This window comes from Oncorhynchus masou, chromosome 27 (genome assembly GCF_036934945.1).
Source record: "Oncorhynchus masou masou isolate Uvic2021 chromosome 27, UVic_Omas_1.1, whole genome shotgun sequence".
Classification (NCBI taxonomy): Eukaryota; Metazoa; Chordata; class Actinopteri; order Salmoniformes; family Salmonidae; genus Oncorhynchus; species Oncorhynchus masou.
The window spans coordinates 33,814,598-33,831,089 of NC_088238.1; the positions used below are offsets into that span (position 1 = coordinate 33,814,598).

The following is a 16,492-nucleotide window of genomic DNA, read 5'->3' on the forward strand; positions in this document are numbered from 1 at the left end:
GCAATTGTTTGCTAGCAAACACTCATGCTCGGAGCACAGTGGTAGGCGGAGGTAGATAAAGGGGTGAGGAGGGTGAGGGTACCTGTCCTATTGATGCATAGCTTTCTGACAGGTGTCCTTCCTCCTCTCTCACCTAGGGTGAGGAGGGATAAGGTGGAAGCCTGGAACCTCCTGCTCTCTCTATCACCTGAGCACTTCCACTCTCAGACACGACGGACACACATGCGGAAGTATACACAGACAAAACACACACGCACGTACGCACGCAAGCACACACACCACACGCACGCACGCAAGCACACACACACACACACACACACACACACACACACACACACACACACACACACACACACACACACACACACACACACACACACAGTCACATCCCTCTGACAGGGTCAACATGCTGCAGGACACTTTTCATCACTCAACTCTAGCCGGACTGGAGGGGATATATTTGAGTGTAACACGACACACCTGCCACTCTCTCTTCTCTCCCCACTCTCTCTCTCTAACCAAACAATAGAGGTCTTTGTCCTTCACACTGAGGGGCTGGAAAAGCATCTTGTTCAGCTAACGGCACTACAGTGTGACATTACATGGGTCGGCTCTACAGTGACCAACAACTGGAATGTTAAGAGAGGGGGATGGAACTTTAAAGCTGCTGTGCTCCGTCTTAACAGGGCAATGAGTGACAGGGTCCGGAGGGGTTGTGTGTATGTGTGTGTGTGTGTGTGTGCATGCGTGTGAGTGTGTGTTTGTGCGTGTGGTGTGTGTGCCACATGTGTGCATTCTTGTGTGTGTGTTTGCGTTAGGGCTGTCCCCGACCAGACCGAGAGTCGTCCTGTTCTTTCAACCAATCGATTGGTCAAAATGTTTAAACTTATTTTTCCATATATAGACATATATTTTTCCATATATAGACAGACACACTCTGTTTGAGTAAAACCAACTACATGTGCACTGAGCTTGTCTGATGCTTTGATTAAGCACTCTGTTCTATTAAGCGACTGCAGTTGAAAATTAGCCGGCTGGCTAAAACCGGCACATTCACTGAAACGTTGATTAATGTGCATTGTCCCTATAAAAAATAAAATAAACTCAAACTCAAATAATGAAGACACACAAATGACTCAAGAAAGAGCTTGATGATCACAATGTATTAAAAAAAATGACAGCAAGTGCCTGTGTGACTGCCGCACGTTGTCTCGCTCTCTCCCCTACTTCATCGAAAAGGCACCACAGCACAGCAAGGGTTTATTGTGCTGTCCGTGCTGAAGCTTTAACATCATGTCCGCCATTTAGTTTATTATTTGTTTCTGATTGAAAAGTTATCTTACCGAAATCCCCAACTGGTTGAGTAAAAACATTCTCTATTCCCTCAATCCTTGCTCTCTTTACATGAAACATAAAAGCATCGCATGCACGTGCATAGTCTTTAGGTCAGGCCCTATCATAATCACATCTATACATTTGTTATAACAAACTCCGAAGACTGTAACACGTGACAGCAAACGGGATGCGGAGGACGTGAAAACGAAACTTGAAACGCTGAATGTTTACTGGTTGCTCAGGAAGGAAAGGGGAGAGAAAGGGAAGTCAGATGTGGAAGACATTTGACTGTAGTTGTGGAAACTGCTGGAGATGAAGAAAAAGGAGGGTATAGGAACAAGCATGATTATTATGTGTGCCAAACAGTTGCTGTTAGATTAAAATATTTAAAGCAATTCTTACCATTTGGAACCGTATAAACAACACTAAATAAATAAGTGTACCAGAGAGTGTTCTAACGAAGGAAATAAATAAATAAATAAAATCTTTATTACAGCAGAATGAAAACAATTGAGTTTTATTTATTGTTTGGGTTAATTATTCAAAGCTCCCTTTTTAAAAATTTTAATTGTAAAATTAAAATGCTTGATTGCATTTCAATGCATGAATGTCTCGTATGCTGTGTGATGGCATGAACGAATGAATGAATGGATTGATACAGTAGCCTATATATTCAAATATAGGCCTACAGTAAATGACAGTATTAAGACCAAGCAGGACGCACTCTTAGGCCTACAGCTCTATGGTGGTTATACAAGGCTACTATACCATGCCTACTAATGATAACAATATGACTTAATATTATGATGATGATCATAATGATAATTGTAATAATAACAATAAGAAGGAGATCAAGGAAAAGGAAGGTATAGGAGTAAGAGCCGAGAGCTGCGTGCATGTCATGTGTGCTGTTACATTACAATTGTAATGGTTCTCGTTCTCAAGAATATGGCTGCCTAAATATGGTTCCCAATCAGAGACAACGATAATCACCTGACTCTGATTGAGAACCGCCTCAGGCAGCCATAGACTATGCTATACACCCCCAAGACAAAACACACCACAAAAACCCATGTCACATCCTGGCCTGACCAAATAAATGCAGACAAACACAATATACTTCGACCAGGGCGTGACAGAACCACCCCCCTAAGGTACGGACTCCCGGACGCACATCAAAACAATAGGGAAGGGTCCGGGTGGGCATCTGTCCATGGTGGCGGCTCCGGCGCGGGACGTGGACCCCACTCTATCAATGTCTTAGTCCCTCCTCCTCGTGTCCTAAGATAGTCCACCCTCGCCGCCGACCATGGCCTAGTAGTCCTCACCCAGAACCCCACTGGACTGAGGGGCAGCTCGGGACTGAGGGGCAGCTCGGGACTGAGGGGTAGCTCGGGACTGAGGCAGCTCGGGACTGAGGGGTAGCTCGGGACTGAGGGGTAGCTCGAGACTGAGGGGTAGCTCGGGACTGAGGGTAGCTCGGGAGTAAGGGGAAGCTCGGGACTGAGGGGAGGCTCAGCTGGCTGATTGGCGGATCTGGAAGAGTCTGGCTGACTGGCAGATCTGGAAGAGTCTGGCTGACTGGCAGATCTGGAAGAGTCTGGCTGACTGGCAGATCTGGAAGAGTCTGGCTGACTGGCGGATCTGGAAGAGTCTGGCTGACTGGCGGATCCTGGCAGACTGACGGATCTGGCAGCTCCATGCTGACTGGCGGCTCTGGCTGCTCCATGCAGACTGGCAGCTCCTTGCAGACTGGCAGCTCCTTGCAGACTGACAGTTCTGGCTGCTCCATGCAGACCGGCAGCTCTGGCTGTTCCATGAAGACTGACAGCTCTAGCTGCTCTATGCAGACTGACAGCTCTGGCTGCTCCATGCAGGCTGGCAGCTCTGGCTGCGCTAAACAGGCAGGAGACTCCGGCAGCGCTGTAGAGGAGGAAGGCTCTGGCTGCGCTGAACAGGCGGGAGACTCCGGCAGCGCAGGAGAGGAGAAAGGCTCCGGCAGCGCTGAACCGGCTGCCTAAATATGGTTCCCAATCAGAGACAACGATAATCACCTGACTCTGATTGAGAACCGCCTCAGGCAGCCATAGACTATGCTATACACCCCCAAGACACAACTCACCACAAAAAACCCATGTCACACCCTGGCCTGACCAAATAAATGCAGACAAACACAATATACTTCGACCAGGGCGTGACAACAATATACATTTCCTGCCTATTTAGAATAGTGTAAACAACACTAAATAAATTCTAAGTATTACCAGTCTGTTCTAACGTTGAAAAAAACAACAACTTTATGACAGAATAGCCAAGATTAAAAACAGACTAATCTGTGAAATATTCGAGATTTTGCCATTGCACAAGGCTTGGTGCTCACCCAATCCGTAGGCTATTAAACAAACACTCAAACAGGCAACAGAAGCCATATCTGTCTTATTTCTGTAGATATACATTATATAAATGATTTTTAAAGCCAGGCACATTTAACAGCTAGGCTATTGATTATAGACCTAATTAAGTTAGGGTTTCTTCTCTCCTCAATTTTCTTATAAATTAGCATAAGGCAAGGGCTGTTTTGTCATCTCTGCTGCTGCTGCCTCTGCCGCATTGTCCTTTATCCCAATATTCTGGTTTACTTTTTTATTATGCTCATAACGACATAGGGAAAGACGCCAATTCTACGGCGCTCTAAAGATTGTTTCAGAACCGCGGACAATGACAGTATCTAACGCAGGAGAAAGCGCATTTGTTATAATATTATATTTATTAGCGTTGCACCAATATTATTTTTTACATAGGATAACCATATACAATTTCAGTATCACATGCATGTGCGCTTGTGTTCATTCCTGCGTGCTTGTGTGTGCCCTCTGCGGGGAAAAATCTCTTTCCAGATTTAGACTTTCATGTTTGCCTGCCTGTTGATCCTATGCAACGCAACTGAGGATGGAATGCCCAGCCCTAGTTGTAATTCTATAGCACTGTTATTATCAGCACACAATCCTCCGTGTACAATCTTTCTGTGATGTATAATGGACGAAAATTGAATTGCGTGCGTGATGCATCTGGATGGTAGCATGACAGGTATGAAGAGGACCCTTGGATAACGCCCATCTGTCTGTCTAGCTAATCCTTTAAGGTAATGGTTAGTGTTTATATAAACTTGTTGGTACATGGCCTTCGCTCAGAGAGAGAAATGAAACCCCGAAACCAGTCACTCACATCTCTAATGGTGATAATAATGGGATTATACAGTTTATAAAACACTTCCAAATGCTCCATACCTTTTTGCTATGGAATTAACTGGTCCATGACCCATAGAATAAATCATGTCCCTGTCACTGATCTCTGTAGCCCCCCCGCCCCACCCCCCATGACAACAAGTCCCCGATCCCCTTAACACACAATCATCTGGGTGTTATTTTACAACCAATCTGATAGATCTTCCAAATGTCAGAACAGAGCAACAACAATGTGTTACCTGGCAGAACACACACACACACACGTCACACCTATAGCTCCCAGCTACACCAGCTTTATCCCTTCTCTAAGCATATCAAAGGCCCTGTATAAGACATGTATTGAATGGATAGAAGTCTTATGTTTTATTAAACCCTTCTGGGCTAATGTCTAATACTGAGAGCTGAGCGGACAGGAGAACACTGATGGATTGAATTTGCCTTCTCTATTGTAAAGGTGTCAGGCTACCTCCATGTTACCTTACACAACATGATGGAGGTATTCAGTTCATGACCCCTCCCACCCTACTCTGTGTGTGTGTGTGTGTGTGTGTGTTTGTGTGTGTGTGTGTTGTCAAGTTTCACAGTTTGCCCCAAAGATCCTTCCCACCTTAACACTGCATAGTTAAAACATTCCCCTCACCTCCCTAACTTAAATTCAATTTAGTTTAAAGTAGTGCACATGGGTGGGTGGAACCTGCTCCATGTTGGGATTAGATCTACAATGGGATCCTCTGTTGGTTTCAGATCCATGTGGTAAGTAGGGATGGGAATTGCCAGGGACCTCACAATACTAAATTATCCCGATACTTAGGTCCCGATATGATATGTGTTGCAATTCTCACAATTTTATAGGTATTACGATTCGATACTGCAATTTTATGTTCCAAACATATTGTTCACTGTATGTCTGCTACAGAGAGACACGAGAGCATGTGAAAATAAGTTTTGATCAGTGATGGAACTAAAAGTGCTGAAAGCATGTTGGCTCACTGTTTAAAAAGAAGATGGAGAATTCCCCTCAAGATGGGGCGGCAGGGTAGCCTAGTGGTTAGAGTGTTGGACTAGTAACCGGAAGGTTAAGAATTTGTTCTTAACTGACTTGCCTAGTTAAATAAAGGTTATGTGTGTGTGTGTGTGTGTGTGTGTGTGTGTGTGTGTGTGTGTGTGTGTGTGTGTGTGTGTGTGTGTGTGTGGTATGAGAAATACAGAAGAAGGCTTTGGTATATCTGCCTCTCTTGTTGGGAGGATAGGTACAAGAGCGATAGTGAGGGAGAGTCACGGAGGAAGGGAGAGCGTTTATCAGGGTTAGTTGGAAGGACCGGGCTAGCTAACGGCTGAGTGCCAGCCAGAGGACTGCCCTCAACTCTCAGTGCAACTGTGCAGGCTGCTGGCCAACTGTACTCACTCACAGAGTGATTCGCTGATAACAGGCAGACATCTAGCCTACTCCACCGATACAGGCCTCTCACTGTCTCACCATAGACACTCACACTCACACCACTCATAGATTGGCTGCTGAATGACACACATCTACACTACTGAATGACAAACGTCCACTGAGATCAATTGAATGGACTCCAGTCTATTGTCACTGTTACCCTTGAAGCCTATTCATTTTCAAAGACAAACTTTTCTGTCATTATGGTGAAACGAGACAGTTGGTTGAGAAAGTGTGTATCCATCCTCGTCTTTTTGTGTCCCATATCTTTTTAGATATTTTTCTTTGCATATATTTTTATATATTTTTTCTAAAACTCAACTTCAAAACACTGTCCTGCAACCCGCCTCGCCCAATGTGGTGCGGATCTGTTTTTTTTCTAAAGTATTTTTATTCACCTCGAATCCGGAATCCTCAACAGAAGCTAGCCAGCTCACTAGCTACTAGCTAGTAGTCAGCTAATCACTGCTAGCGGTCATCAGCTAACCTTTATCTCGGGAAAGCTCTCGCCAGTTTGTACAACGCGACTCAAACCAGAGCATACCGAACCTATTTTCTCTCCATATCCCTGGTTTCCTACCTGGAGCTAGCCCCTTTCTCCCGGCTAGCTAAAGAGGCCCATCAGCCACTCCTGGGCTATAATACCCGGACCCATTCTACTGTCGGTACGGGGCAAGGAACCCTGCCGATCCTTCACGACTGGACTACAACGTAATCTGCTCGAGGGGGTACTCAACTGGCTCTACATTGCGACATCCCCTGAATGCCCATCCGCTAGCCGCGGCCCGCTACCTGCCAGCCATCTCCTCCGTCGAGATGTCCCTCTAGCTTGCTAGCCCCGGTCTGCTAGCTTGCTAGCCTCGGCCTGCACTGGACCCCTATTGATCACCTGGTTACGCATGCCTCTCCCTAATATCAATATGCCTTGTCCATTACTGTCCTGGTTAGTGATTATTGTCTTATTTCAATGTAGAGCCTCTAGCCCTGCTCAATATGCCTTAACCTACCATTTAGTTCCACCTCCCACCTGGTTTAAACGTCTCTAGAGGCATTAGTGGAGAGGGTAATAAGTTTTAAGTTTCTTGGCGTACACATCACAGACAAACTAAATTGGTCCACCCACACAGACAGCATCGTGAAGAAAACCTCAGGAGGCTGAAAAAATTTGGCTTGTCACCAAAAACACTCACAAACGTCTACAGATGCACAATCGAGAGCATCCTGTCGGGCTGTATCACCGCCTGGTACGGCAACTGCTCCGCCCACAACCGTAAGGCTCTCCAGAGGGTAGTGAGGTCTGAGCAACGCATCACCGGAGGCAAACTACCTGCCCTCCAGGACACCTACACCACCCGATGTCACAGGAAGGCCTTAAAGATCATCAAGGACAACAACCACCCGAGCCACTGCCTGTTCACCCAGCTATCATCCAGAAGGTGAGATCAGTACAGGTGCATCAAAGCAAGGACCGAGAGACTGAAAAACAGCTTCTATCTCAAGGCCAAACATACCCTCGTAAAACTGACCATCCTACTGATCCTCAACTTCGGCGATGTAATTTACAAAATAGCCTCCAACTCTCTACTCAACAAATGGGATGCAGTCTATCACAGTGACATCTGTTTTGTCACCAAAGCCCCATATACTACCCACCACTGCGACCTGTACACTCTTGTTGGCTGGCCCTCGCTTCATACTCGTCGCCAAACCCATTGGCTCCAGGTCATCTACAAGTCTCTACTAGGTAAAGGCCCGCCTTATCTCAGCTCACTGGTCACCATAGCAGCACCCATCCGTAGCACACGCTCCGGCAGGTATATCTCACTGGTCACCCCCAAAGCCTCTCTCTGCTGCCAATGACTGTAACGAACTGCAAAAATCACTACAGCTGGAGACTTACCTCCCTCACTAGCTTTAAGCACCAGCTGTCAGAGCAGATCACAGATCACTGCACCCGTACATAGCTCATCTGTAAATAGCCCATCCAATTTACTTCATCCCCATACTGTATTTAATTATTTATCTTGCTCCTTTGCACCCCAGTATCTCTACTTGCACATTAATCTTCTGCACACTCTACCATTCCAGTGTTTAATTGCTATGTTGTAATTACTTCGCCACCATGGCCTATTTATTGCCTTACCTCTCTAATCCTACCTCATTTGCACATGCTGTATATGGATTTTTTCTACTGTATTATTGACTGTATGTTTGTTTATTCCATGCGTAGGTCTGTGTTGTTCTATGTGTCGAACTGCTTTGCTTTATCTTGGCCAGGTCTCAGTTGCAAATGAGAACTTGTTCTCAACTGGCCTACCTGGTTAAATAAAGGTGAAATAAAATAAAAAAAATATCATTCTTATTGATTTCGTATGGATATATGATCCCTGTCCGCTGAGATTGTCACAGATCCCAGGGTCATGATGGTGATTGTACCTTTGACCCTAGAAGTCAACTAGACCAGAGCCTGGCCTGCTGGACAGTGGCAGCAGAGTCTTATCAGCATGGGCACCAGGGCACACCCGGGTCAGCTGCTGTAACACACACTACTTGTCTATCATCGTTGTTTAACTATTAGAATGCAAATGAGTGAATGTCCAAGTCTGTTTTTTCAGAGCAGTTCCAATCACTCAGGGTTTGATCCTGTCCTGTTTGCTGTGTGTATTATCTCTCTGTGTTCTAGCTGTATCTTTGTCAGGTCTAATATTTTCCCATGCGAACACAACAGTGTTACCGATTCACTGTGTGGCCCTGAGATTCCACAGACAGGAAAGGAGGGCCCTCCTTTCACTGTAATAATTATCTTAATGAACTAGGCCTATGTCCTGGCAGTCATAACAGGGATTCCTCCGCAATCACAATCGTCTCCTCTCTTCTTGCAGTCACATAGAGGGATTTTGAAACTGACCCTCTGGTAATGTAGAGCAAACGTAAATACATGGACAATGGAGATAGGGGAAGGGGTTGTTTTGGCAATGCTCCAGTATTCCCAGCTAGCTGACTACTGTAACCCCAGCCCTTATTAGCCTACACTGTTATAAGGTGTTATGATTCACACACATTGAAATGACCTGCAGGACAATGCAAGTGAATGGAGCCTAATTACCCTCTGTAATGAAAAGTCACGTTTTCGCTTCTGGGTCCTAAATAGATGTGGTCTTGCTAGGCCCCAGTTAAGTCAAATCAAATCAAATTCTATTGGTCAAATACACATGGTTAGCAGATGTTATTGCGAGTGTAGCGAAATGCCTGTGCTTCTAGTTCCCGACAGTGCAGCAGTATCTAACAAGAAATATCTAACAATTCCACAACAACTACCTAATACACACAAATCTAAGTAAAGGAATGGAATAAGAATATATACATAAACATAAGGGTCTACACAAGGGTCTTAGACCCCCCCCCACGGCTGTGCCCCTCTCTGGGCTCTGGGTATGAGGCAGGGCATGAGTCATGGGCTGGTCTACAGGCGGCAGGTAGCCTAGCGGTTAAGAGCATTTGGCCCGTAGCCCAAAAGATTGATGGTTCAAATCCCCGAAACCGACTAGGGGAAGTCGCTCTGGGTAGGAGCATCTGCTACGATGGCTAAACTGTCACGTCTAGAGAGTAAGGCTGTTTCCACTAGGCTGTGCCCCTCTCTGGGCTCTAGGTATGGAGCTGCCCAAGCTTGGTCCTGGGTCTCTGGGCTGGGTCCCACTCCCAAGTGGGAGGGGGGGTGTGAAGCCCCAGTCATGTGGGTGATGTGAGGAATGAGATCCGTCCACTCGGGCGATGACAGTTTCCATACTGGGATGTCTCACATACTCACTGACCCCCTTATCCTCATTTATCACCACACAGGCGTGCGCAGGATGGCTCGCACGCACATAAACACACATACATTTCAAGGCCTGCAGTGCACACAGACACGCAAGGACACACACACGCTCACACTGCTTGTGTGTCACTATCCCAGCCCTCATATCACCACAATATTTCCAGCCTATTGATTTTCACTCAATGAAATATTGTGGCATTAATAAGCTAGTAAGCTGTCATAGACACTGTAGTAGTGTGTAATGATGTTAGGAAAACAAGTCTGCGATAAAGTTCACTGTGCTGAGCAGAGACTGAGCTGGAGTTGAATGGAGCTAGCTTTTCGTGTGGAGCCATAAGTTCTGACTAGTCACTGTTTAGCAAACAGATCTGGGAGTCTGTCCTCTCTCAATGTACATAAAGTTCAATCATGTAGCAGTAGAGACGAGACTACCACAGTATATCTCTCTATCCCCCAAGCTTTTCTCCTGAAGTAATTACACAGCCCTGTTGAGGGAATGTTTGCTCAGTAAGGTGTGTTGTAGCTGTTGGGAGTGCATGGCTCTATCTTTGGCTTTTTAACTGAGAAACATACTAAACACACTAAACACAGGATGGACTTCATCACTTCCTTTAACTGGCTTGTTGCCACACAGCCTAGAAACTGTAGAAACAACATTTGTGTGTGTGTGTGTGTGTGTGTGTGTGTGTGTGTGTGTGTGTGTGTGTGTGTGTGTGTGTGTGTGTGTGTGTGTGTGTGTGTGCGAGCCGGCGTGCGTGTGTGAGGGTTAGGACCCTATGTACCTGCTGTGATCTGATGTGAGTAAGAGCAGCATGATATGCTTATTTAACGAGTGCTATCCGTGTGTACTGTAATCAGACATAGTTTCCATTGAGTTGCAGGTTTAATTGGGTGTTGTGGTTATGTCTTCAGTGGGAACAGAGGCTGGTATAAACATACCTCAGGGTACTGAAGCAGGCAAGCACGGCTGGGACTGGAAGTGTAAATGCTCTAGTATTGTAGTGATGACAGTACCACGTGGGCATGCATTACATTGGCATAGGCCTACATGTATACCACTGAGAAGTGAAGCTATGGGCTAGATTCCACTCTCTCTGCATTGCTCACTCTCTCTCTCAATTTCAATTCAATTCCATTTGCTTTATTGGCATGACGTAGCAATGTACATATTACCAAACGCTTACTTTTGATATTTACAATATGAAAATAATAAGAATCAAAATTGTCAACGGGACAACAGTAACAAAAATAACCAAGGGTCAAAATAACCATCTCTCTCTCGCTGCTCTCTTCCCCTCCTTTCATTTCATCCTCTCCTTTCTCTCTCACTTATCCCAAAAGCCTTTGCAGGATTGTTGGTGCCCACTGGGCTATCTCTATAGCAACCAGAAGCCCCTCTTAGGGTCATTTTGGGGTGGAGTGGGGCTCCTGCCCAGGGTCTATTGTGGCTGTGGCCAGAGTCAGAATGCCCAGTGAAAGAGAGCCTCGCTCTGGGTGTATCACAGTGTGCAAGTGTCCCCCTGCTGATCTGTGTGACTGGAGGACAGTAAGGGGGCTGGCTCTGTCTCACTAGCACTGTGTCACAGCCACTAGATGGGCCAGAGATACTCAGCTCCTCTGAAGTCTGGACTCTTGGAGGACAATGTTGAATGGAAAATGTTTAGAAATATATTGAAAAGCAATGGGCATATCAGCATGCATCACAAGAGTCCGGAAGCAGCACTGGGTTATTCTCTCTCTCACACACAGTAGGGCCCTCCCCTTCCACAGGGCCAGACAGAAGAGCCAGCTGGACATAGGGAATAGAGGTAGAATAGGGTGAGCATGGGTACATTGCCAGCGGAGGATGAACAGAACAGAGGCTGGTTATTAGATCTGTACAGAGGAGATCACGGGGGGGGGGGGCATTAGTCAAATGTCCCTATTCAACAACTAGGAGAGAGAACCAGTGAGCTGTGACCACACCCTCACACGGGCCAGCCATGCACCAACAGTCACCCAGTCACGGGCCCCTGCCCCTTAAACACCAACCCCTTGCTCCACCCCCACCCCCCAACGACCCTTACCCCGCTGGCTGTGAAGTCCTTTGCTAGTCTGTATTGGTCTACCAGATACATCTACCAAACAGTCTGTGTATGTAGTCTTCCAAGCCTATCTCTCTAGAAGATACAGTACCATTACCAAATACTCCCCTATCACACCCAGTTTAGTTTCTGTTTTACTGATCTCATTTAATAACGAAACCAGTTAACTTAACCCTTAACAAATAGCCAGGCTAAAGTTGACTATTGTCTGAAAGGATCAAATGCCTTCTTACAGTACCACCCTTCCTTGGCTTTGCTGTTTAAGACCCACCCACCCGTGCATGTCCTAATAAGACTGGTCTGGAGTATCAGTTCCACTGTCATTAGATCTTCCTCTAGCTAGCTGGCTCTCTCTTGCTCTTTTTCTTTAGTTCTCCTGTCGTCTCTTTCTTTTGTCATTCCCACTCACTCTCCCTTGATTTCTTGACTTGCTCCACTGTCTTTTGCCATCGCCTCTCCTCTTTTCTCCTACTCTCTTTCTTTCTCTTTCCCTCGCTTTCCCCCTTTCCCTCCCTCCCTCCCTCCCTCCCTCCCTCCCTCCCTCCCTCCCTCCCTCCCTCCCTCCCTCCCTCCCTCCCTCCCTCCCTCCCTCCCTCCCTCCCTCCCTCCCTCTCCGTTGGACCAGAGTCAAGTTACAGGCATTGTCCGTCCTAGTTACTGATAAACAGGAGGCTTAGTTACGTGCCCGCGGATTATTTGGCTCTTTTCAACAAAGCCAAGAAAGGGTTGCCCGGGCGACACAGAGACTTGTGTAAATTTGAAAAAGTAGAGCCGGGGCATGCAGGCGTATTCTGAGGTGGAGTGGCGGCATTTTCACAGCTATTACCAACACACAGCTAGAGATGGCATGACCCCCAATACCCTCTGGCGTCTGTCTACCCCCTGCACTGTCGCTAAGCAAGCTGTAACCCCACAGACATTCCCAGAGTAGAACTTAACAAAGTGCAAAGTGAAGGCATAGTAATAAAAGTATTGGTGTCTGTTTTAGTCAAGTCTTTAATTAGTCACTCAGGAGTTGAATTTAATGGGGAAGAGCCATCGGTAGTAAATCATTGATAAACAAACCATTACTATATTATGTCTATAATCCAACCTACTACTCTCTGTAAGGTCAGGCTAGTCTAGCCAGCTGAGGAAAGACAGAGATGTCCACTTACGGCTTGCTGCTCTCCACAAGTGATTTATTAAGCCCTTGATAGTAACAACATTACGACCATATAGACCACATAGCTATCTGAAAGCATTTGCCGTAGGATGTATAGAGACTAGAGACATACCTCTCATTCCTCTCTTTATGTGTCCTGTCCCATTTCTGAGGAAACCAAATAACACGCGAACAAATGACTGCTGTTCAACGTTTTCATACCTAATTAGTTATGGGTGAAACACCCCCACTACTTCCCCCTACTCTATGCTAGACGTCTTTAGCTGCATGCCGCCGCGAGGCTAGCCCCCAGACGCACTGTCATCTCTAAGAAAGGGTTCCAATTATAAATCATTGATCATTTTCCGGATGTTTAAACTGTCAAGGGGGACTTAAAACCTAATAATTATCAGACTACAGTAGATTTACGGACAGAACTTCACACAGGGATTTTTTATTTCTTACAACCATTTTTCCGCTCACCATGGATGCCTATCCAATTTAAAACCAATGCCATATCTAATATATTTGACTTCTCTGCACGAATATAGCATGTTCTTGTACAAACTAGAACAAATATTTAAAGACAAATGAAAACAAATACAGAAGCATGCACCCTTTGCATCCTCTTCAAAACTACCGGTCTGTGATCAGCCTGTGAGTTGACTTGTGCCATTGAGCCATTGACCCCGAGCCAGATGAGTGAATGGGCAGTAGGCTAAGGCCCACCTGGTGCTGCTCTTGGCTGAGTTATTGATATTTATTGGCTGGGTGCCTGCCCTGCCCACACTCTCTCTCTCCCTGCTGCCCAGGACCAGGGCTGTAAAACCTTGAATACCCGAGTAGCAGGAAGGCAGCCAACATCTCCTCCTCCAACGTGTCTTTTTCTGTTCTGGTTCCCCTCGGTTTTACTACCCCCTCTGGTCCAAGGAACAAAGCTGTACCGGCCCAGCCCACCACACTGGGGTTTCAGAGGAGAGAGAGAGATTAGGCAGGGAGAGAGGCAGATCAGGGGAAATCTACAGAGGAGGCAGGCAGACTAGGCCAGGTGCTCTCTATTACCCACTCTGGTCTCTGAGCTGGATGAAAAGGCGCTCTCTTAGCTCCACTCCACAACACTTCAGAGGCGCAAATCGACAAAGGTCAAATACTGGATGCTTATATTTGTCCTGTTTCACTGCATGTGTAAGTGTGAAATGTGAAATGTGCAAAGGCACAGTAAAGGCTTGGGCCCAGACTAACATATCTGTAGTCCCATGAATGAGACGGATGGAGGAATGTGTGTAAGACAAACTACATACGTGTGTGGAGAGAGATGGGGCGTGCGTGCGAATGAGAAAGGGCGATAGAGAAATGCAGGGCTCCTCATGGTTGAAGAGGTAGGCTCTAGACTGAAACATCAGGCAACTAATACTAAATGCTTCTGAAACATGTACTTCTAAGTGTTTTCACAGAAGAATAGAGTGGTTAACTGAATATTACGAGGGCTGCTGTTTTGTAGCAGTGGAATGGGATGTAACTGTGGTCTTTTTCAGAGTGAAATGAAGCATTCTGCTTGACTGAAGGTGAATAATCCCTGGCTCACCAGGAGATTCTTTTGAAATGAGAGAGAGAATGTGATTGTGAAAGTAAAGGAATAGAGCGGAATCCACCATCCCCCTCTTCCTCTCTCCCTCTCTCCCCTCCTCCCCCCATCCTCTCCTCAGGGGGGCTGTTAAGCCACAGTGCATTGTGGATGGTGGTGAGGGATGACAGGGAGAGCAGGAATGGAGGGATGAGATACCACCTCCTAAGTACAGTCAGTGGAGAGGCCTTCATCCTTCTCCAGCCCTCCTCCTTCTCCTTTCCTTCGTCTCCTTTCCTCCTTTCCTCTGGGAGGGATAAGAGGCTGTCTAGGGACAAGAGGATTTCCGCTGACTTGTGTTTTGCTTTTCTTGTATTGTTGTGCATAATAACATGTATTTAATGTGTATATGTGGGGTGTATTTGAATTTGTATATTGTATTTTGATATGTATTGTGCTAAACAGGGCACATGTGTTAAATAGCACTCAACTTTACATCCCACCCTCCCTACACAGTGGTTGGGTTAAGAGGAAATAGTAAATGACTGTATGACTTCAGTAACGCGCTTGGAGTGACAACCCTCACTTTGCTTCGCATCATCACATCACACAACTATCCTATCTCTCCCCAGAGATAGAGGCATTTCATTCTGCTGGCTTTGAGTTATGGTTCTGGCCCCACACTCCACTCAGTGAGAGAGATTTGAAATACCTTCAGTGTTTATTAAAAGACGCACATCCACACACAGACACAGACACAGACACAGACACACACACACACACACACACACACACACACACACACACACACACACACACACACACACACACACACACACACACACACACACACACACACACACACACACACACACAGTCATACACACTGCTATTAAAGTTCTAGGAGCCATGTTGCAGCATGTTGACTGTGTCTTCCTCTGTGGTGTTACTGTAGACGACCAAACGCTTTATCGTAGACGGAGATTAATTGTTGACAAAATGGAGAGAGGAGGGCGTTGTGACAAGAGCGAGAGAAGACACACAGAGTTCGGACCGCCTGTGGCTGTGGAACCAATTAACTCACATTGCCACACCCCCTCATGATTAAGAAATATACTTCTGAGAAGGGGGGGAGATAGCTCTTATATTACATATTTAGCAGTGGTGGAAAAGTACTCAAGTAGTCATACTTGAGTAAAAGTAAAGATAATAGAAAAGTACTCAAGTAAAGGTGAAAGTCATCCAGTAAAATACTACTTGAGTAAAAGTCTAAAAGTATCTGGTTAAATAAGTACTTAAGTACGGTTGTGAAAAAGGTAATCAATTGTCATACTTGAGTAAAAGTACAAAGTAAAAGTGCTATGCTTCAAATTCCTTATATTAAAGCAAACCAGATGTTCCTTAAATTTCCGGACAGACAAGGGTACACTCCAACACTCAATTTACAAACACAGTATTTGTGTTTAGTCAGTCCGCCAGATCAGAGGCAGTAGGGATGTCAACGCATTATATTGATAGGTGTAAATTGGACCACATTGCTGTCCAGCCTGAGCATTTGAAATGTAACGAGTACTTTTGGGTGCCAGGAAAAATGTAATGGAGTAAAAAGTACGAGGAATGTGGTGGAGTAAAAGTAAAAGTTGCAAAAATATACAGTACAAGTCAAAAGTTTGGACACACCTACTCATTCCAGGGTTTTTCTTCATTTTTTTCTATTTTCTACATTATAGAATACTAGTGTAGACATCAAAATGGTGAAATAACACATGGAATCATGTAGTTACCAAAAAAGTGTTAAACAAATCTAAATATATTTTATATTTGAGATTCTTCAAAGTAGCCACACTTTGCCTTGATAACAGCTT

General features: G+C 45.6%; 1 protein-coding gene across 3 annotated transcripts in view; it reads left to right on the forward strand.

Annotated features, from left to right (window-relative positions):
• LOC135516057 (cadherin EGF LAG seven-pass G-type receptor 1-like) overlaps positions 1-16,492 on the forward strand; it is a 123,975-nt gene that overhangs the window by 18,868 nt on the left and 88,615 nt on the right. The window lies entirely within an intron of this gene.